General features: G+C 40.2%; 1 protein-coding gene across 6 annotated transcripts in view; it reads left to right on the top strand.

Moving 5' to 3' along the window:
- The window catches only part of MAPK10 (mitogen-activated protein kinase 10), a 513,930-nt gene that overhangs the window by 457,804 nt on the left and 49,691 nt on the right, over window positions 1-6,435 (top strand). The window lies entirely within an intron of this gene.

Below are 6,435 nucleotides of genomic sequence, written 5' to 3'. Positions count from 1 at the left end.
TAGATGTTTTTGACAAAAGGAAGGGAGTGATTGATTTTGCAGCCCAGGAGCGGAAGTCCCAGGGACCATCAAGTGAGAAGAGCGGAGAGCATGACCCTACCCAGAGAAGTAGTGACACCAGGGAGGGAGACAGAGATGATGACGTGGACAGATGGAGCGTCTGGGGACACTGGACTCAGGGAAGGAGAAGGACTGTGTGCTGACGGCCTGGGAGTGGGCCTGTAGGGTGTACCTTTTGGTTATTTGATGATGCATGGAGGGGATTTAAATCATTGCAATGAAATGAAATACGATAGGATGAATGTAAAACTGATGTTCTCCCATGTAAACCCACATAGTTCACAATTTTTAAAAAAAAAAGAAGAGAGAGAGTACATCAGAAATATCTTTTAACAAAAGATTAAGATATCAATGGGTAACTGCAAAGTTGGCTGTCAAACCCCATCCAGACATGGTGATCTGTTTTAAAATGGTCTTGACAATGCTGTGGAGTAGTTCTAGTTGGCACACATATTGATGAAGTGAATGTGTTTTATGTGTAGCAAGGATATGGATTTTTGAAGCCATTGGTGGAATTTTATGGATTAAATTGTGTTCCCCCAAATGGTGTCCACATGATTAAACCATGATCTCAGTATTATGTAATTATCCTCCATTTTGGTGAAATCTTGGTAGGATCAGCACTAGAGTTTGAACCACAAGGTCAGCAGTTCAAACCCACCAGCTGCTCTTCACAAACCCTATACAGGGTCGTTATGAGTCAGGACTGACTTGATGGCATTTAAAAACAACAACATGTGTTCCTGGGGAGTCTTGGTGTGGTACTATAGGAGAAGTGCTATATCGAGCCAACCTTGAAACTCAAATTGACCTAGTGATGCAGTGCCTTATCCTGCAATGCCACACCAGGACCCCATCTACATCTAGAGCTAGAAACTCAAGCAAAAGGGAAACATTTCCTGTCTTAAACAAAAACAAAATTCAAACTTTTTGCCATCATGTTGATTCCATCTCACAGTGGCCCTTCTAGGGAAAAGTAGAACTGTCCCAAAGGTATAACCTTTCTCCAGAAGAAGGGCTGGTGAGTTCAAACTGCTGATTTTTTGGTTTGCAGCATAACTGCTACATTAAGCTTTGGCAAAGGGATCCTTTGCCGTGCTTTAGAATTTCATGATCTGACACTGAGCTTTCTGTGTTTGGGGATTCATTGACTCTGAGACTAAAAGTTTAGAGACTGGAAGTTTGAGGAGCTGTGAAATCAGAAAAATGGCAGGCAGGACATAGTCTTAAGTACTAAATCATGGTAACCTTCAGATTTAAGAGTAAAGTTGGACCTGAATATTTTTTTCGCCAAAGTGTAAAAGCATTGCTTAGGCCCTAGGGCATTAGTTATGTGTGAGAAGAAGGTAGAATGGATCCATCCAACAGTGAGACAGAATACTGAAAAGGTTACACTCCCTTTTGATAAGTCTATTAAAAGTTTATGGTCTTTCACAGAGTGTTTGCCATAATAAAATTATTATGCCCCTTTCTAATGTTACGACGGCTGTAAGAATGATTAAAAACTGCTTCCATAACTTGTTTTCAGTGTAATATGACACTCACAGGGCAATTTGTAGAATATTGGCCCACCATACCCTAAGAAAGAGCATGGGATTTATTATTTATTTAAAATAATTATAATTGGTAACTAAAAGAAATTCCCCCATCATTTCTAACTCCAAAGAAAGTCTAATTTTCCTCTTTATGTGCTGCACGGAAGCAGAATTCTTGACAATGTGCCTCTGAAGACGTGAGGAATAATACAGTTATGCCTCAGGCACTTTTCCTGAAAACTCCATGACTAGGATGTATGTTATTTTGGACCAAGTTCTACAAAAAGCAGTACTGGTGACTTTGTTTCATGGTCTAGGTGCTGTTTCCATAGGACAACGACTTCTCCACTCTTTTTGCTGAAGCATGCTTTTCCACGTTCCCTATTCCATTGCTTTACATCTCATGATGCCTGTGTAATCACAAATAAAAATCTTTTCTGAGCCAGGATTCTTTCACTTAGAGAAGGTGAGATGATGAGCAACTTCCCATGAATAGGAAATTTAGTTATAAGCAAAACACAACTTGGCTTACACTGAAGTTGAAGTCAATGGCTTAGAATCTATGAGTATGGAGACTAAATTGTGACATGAGAGACAGCAGAAAGTGAAAATTATTCATGGTTACTAAAGAAGATCTGGACCCAAAGCCTCATGCTACTTGGGACAGATCCATTTCATTCATTTCCTAAATTTTGGTCTAGCTTCAGATATACAGAGCCACTGAGGATTCACTCATAACAATAATAATTAAAGCTCAGTTCCTTATATGTAGAAACTTTTAGTGTAGTCATGTTGATAGATAAGTAAATAAGAAATTACTATGATAAGGAAAACATTTTGCTATAGGAGCACAAAAGAATAATATATCCCTTAGCAGATAGCAAAAGAGTTTTTGTTATGTTGTTGTTAAGTGCTGTCGAGTCAGTTTCGACCCAAAGCGACCCTGAATAGGGTTTCCGAGGCTGTAAATCTTTACGGGAGCAGATTGCCTCATCTTTCTCCCGCGGAGCAGCTGGTAGTTTCGAACTGCTGACCTTCAGGTTCGCAGCCCGATTCGTAACCACTACGCTACCACAGCTCCTAATCTCAAAAGAGACCAAAAGAATCAAAGTGATATCAACTGGGGTCGAAGGATTTGGCAGGAATAAGCCAAATGAATGGGAGTAGAAAGAGGAGGCTCTTCTGAGCAAAGCAGCTTGTTCAAAGGCTAGGAGAGAAAAGACAGCTGGACGAAGAACTGAGACCAAGGAAGGAAGTTGGGGAGAATGAAGATGAAATAAACAGGCACTAGTGGTAGTGCAGTGGTTTAGAATCAGGCTGTGAACCGCAAGGTCAGCAGTTCGAAACTACCAGCTGCTCTACGGGAGAAAGATGTGGGTTTCTGCTCCTGCAAAGATTTACAGCCTTGGAAACCCTGTTCAGGGTCGCTATGGGTCGGAACCAACTCGACAGCACTTAACAACAGCAACAACTATCAGGACAGGAGGCACCTTTAAGTAATTCCAAGAAGGTCCTTACAGGGGGTAGCATATGAAGGATTTTTATTCAGCGTGTAACAATTTGTAGTTTAGGCAGATCACTCTGCCTTCCAGCATGATGACTATTAACATAAAGATCAGTTGTTGTTGTTAAGTGCCCTCTAGTCAGTTCTGACTTACAGCATCCCTGTATAGGGTTTCCAAAAAGCAGCATGTGAGCTTGATCCGCCGACCTTGTGGTTTAAACCAATCTTGCAGTCCAGTGTGTTAACCCACAGCACCACACCAGGACTCTAAAGATCAGTTGTTGTCAAGTGCTGTCACGTCGATTCCGACCCATGGTAACCCTGTATTGGGTTTCCGAGGAGCAGCTGGTGAGCTTGAACCACCAACCGTGCAGTTCAAATGACTTTGCAATCTGGTGTGTTAACTCACAGCACCACACCAGGACTCCAAAGATCAGTTAGGAAGCTATTAAAATAGTTGAGGCAAGAGAGGGTTATAATAGGGATTTCAATATTGCAGTGGGGTGAAAAAATTTGAGATTCAGAGATATTTTAGTGAATTAATTTCCTTAATTCACAAAATGTCTTATCAACAATATTTTGTTTATTTTTAACTTTTTATTGTGAATTAAGATTCACAGGCAAGATTATCAGTTTTACATTCAACAAACCATATACTTTATTTCATCTTAATGACTGCGATCCCCTCCATAGATCAACAGTTACACCACTTCCTCCCAGGGGTTCCTGTTTCCATTCCACCCTCCTTCCCATTCCTTCTCAACTTTGTCCTTAGGTAAATGTTGCCACTTTGATCTTGCATGCTTGACCATTCCATGATGAGTATACTTTACTACTGTTTTTGTCCCCCCACATATATTCATCTACTCCTTGGCTGAAAATTGGGTCATGAGTGTGAGTTCCATTCCAGACCTGAAGGGTGGTCAAGGGCCATTGTGTTGAGTTCCTCCAGTCTCTTTCTGACCAGTAAGCCTTACTTTTTTGTAAATTTTATTTTGAGTTTTGTTCCTCTTTTTCTCCAACGTTATCTGGGATCTTCTAGTTGGCAATGGTAGCTGGGTACCATTTAATTCTTCTGGTCTCAGTGTTATGGTGGCTGATGTTCACCTGCTCTGTTAGTTCATTGAATTGTTGTTGTTGTTGTTGTTAAGTGCCTTCGAGTCGGAGCCGACCCATAGCGACCCTGTACAGGGTTTCCGAGGGTGTAAATCCTTACGGGAGTAGAAAGCCTCATCTTTCTCCCGCGGAGCGGCTGGTAGTTTCGAACCACTGACCTTAAGGTTCGCAGCCCGATTCGTAACCACTACGCTACCAGAGCTCCTTAACTAGTTGATTCTAATCCTCATCAATTCTCATCACTCTTCTTTCTTCCACATATGGAGAGATCAGTAGTTGCACCTTAGATGGCCATTTGTGAGCTTTTAAGATCCCGGACACGACTCACCAAAGTAGGATGCCGAACATTGTCTCTGTGAACTATGTATCAACAATGTTTTAAGAGGTCAAATAAAATCCTGTGTGTGAAAATGATCAATACATTTTGAAAACATTGAGTACTGCTGTTAAGGAGATTTTTATCTGGTGGATATGGATTAAATCACTTAGCTCTAACAGTTTTAATCTACATGACATAAGAGAAATGAAAAATGCTTTCTTTCACATTAACAATGTTTTCTTTCTTTAATGACCACTTAGAATATTTCTTTAGTGAATGAAAAGCCACATTCTGTTTTAAGAGAATCCTGCATATGAAACAGCTATATTAAATGGAAAAGCAGGGATAATGAGAATGCCTTCTATTAGTACACAGTTCTTTCAAATAAAGGATATATGTTTCTCAACTTTTGCTTTATTTATTCTTCTCAGCATACCTGAGGAGCACACATCAGCACTTTGTATGGCACTTGATGGCAATAACTCTTGATGTGGTGTGTGGATATGACACATTAGTGTACAGATTAGAGTACGGATTAGTGATGGAAATAATCTCTCACCCTCAGGTGATTCTGTTCTCAATGCCATCTTCCCAAGGACACCCCTCTTTACCACACATACCTTAGAAAACTTAGTTCTAGGGTGCACTTGAGAATGAATGTTTGGTCTCATTCATTTTGCATTAACATGAAAATATGTATATAAGAGTCAGTAAAACGTATTGGTACAAAATTATAGAAATTTTTATTAACAAAAATACCAGTATGTGAAGCAATGATTTCTCAATATATTCATTCTAGGCCTGTACCCAAAGGCAGAATTTCCATGTGTCCTTTCCTCAAAGAAACTAAACCATAAAAATGGCAATTTGGGCAGCCTTGAGGAACTCAAATGATGTCTCTTTTAAATGTCTTTTCAGTTTTGAGAACAACAACAACAAAAAAAGACTGAAGGGGCAAGGTTAGGACTGTAGAGTGGATGTGGTAAGGTTTTCCCATGAAATTCTCCTAGGGTAGCCCTTTGGAATTTCAAAAAACAGTCACCATACCATTAAGAAAAAAAAAAAAAAAATCTGTATGTATAGTTAGTTACACTCGGCCTCCCACACCTGTTCAGCCTGGGTGTTGATCTACGCATGGACACATCTACTGATAGATCACTGTTGATGCAGTGATCTATACAACCGTATTTGCCTCTGTTGGCTTCAACTATTACATGCACCCCTGCCTCTATCATTTTTATTAAACTTCCCTCTTATTAAATATTGCCTTCTGCTTCACCCAAGCTAATGTTAGTCTACCCTATTGCCCGTAATTTATTCTCCTTTCTCCTCCCAACCCTGATGATATTTAAAACATGTTTCTTTACTGTGAAATCATTTTCTTGGCATTTGATGATAGTGGTCTCAGACAATATCTGTCCTTTGGGATTGACTTATTTCACTCAGCATAATGCTCTTTAGATTCACCCATGTTTGAACTGACCTGTCTGGATTGAATTTAAATAATCCTACAGATCACCTAGGGAGCTCTGGTAGCATAGTGGTTACAAATCAGGCTGCAAACTGCAAGGTAAGCCATTCAAAACTACCACCTGTTCCACAGGAGAAAGATGAGGATTTCTGCTCCCATTAAGATTTATAGCCTCGGAAACCCTGTACAGGATCTCTGTGAGTTGGAACTGACTCCACAGCACATAGCAACAACAACAGATCCCCCGTACACAGAGTCACTGTACCAAAATGAAATGGTTGATGTTCAACTGTTTCAAGAGGTAGCATAAGATCAGGAGCCAATGATACTGAAGGAGGAAGTTCAAGGCGCATTGAAGGAATAGGCAAAGAACAAGGCACCAGGAATTGATGGACTACAACTTGAAATCTTTCAAGAAAGTGAGGTGGCA

Source organism: Chrysochloris asiatica, unplaced genomic scaffold (assembly GCF_000296735.1).
Source record: "Chrysochloris asiatica unplaced genomic scaffold, ChrAsi1.0 scaffold00109, whole genome shotgun sequence".
Lineage (NCBI taxonomy): Eukaryota > Metazoa > Chordata > Mammalia > Afrosoricida > Chrysochloridae > Chrysochloris > Chrysochloris asiatica.
This window is presented reverse-complemented; position numbering and strand designations above follow the sequence as displayed.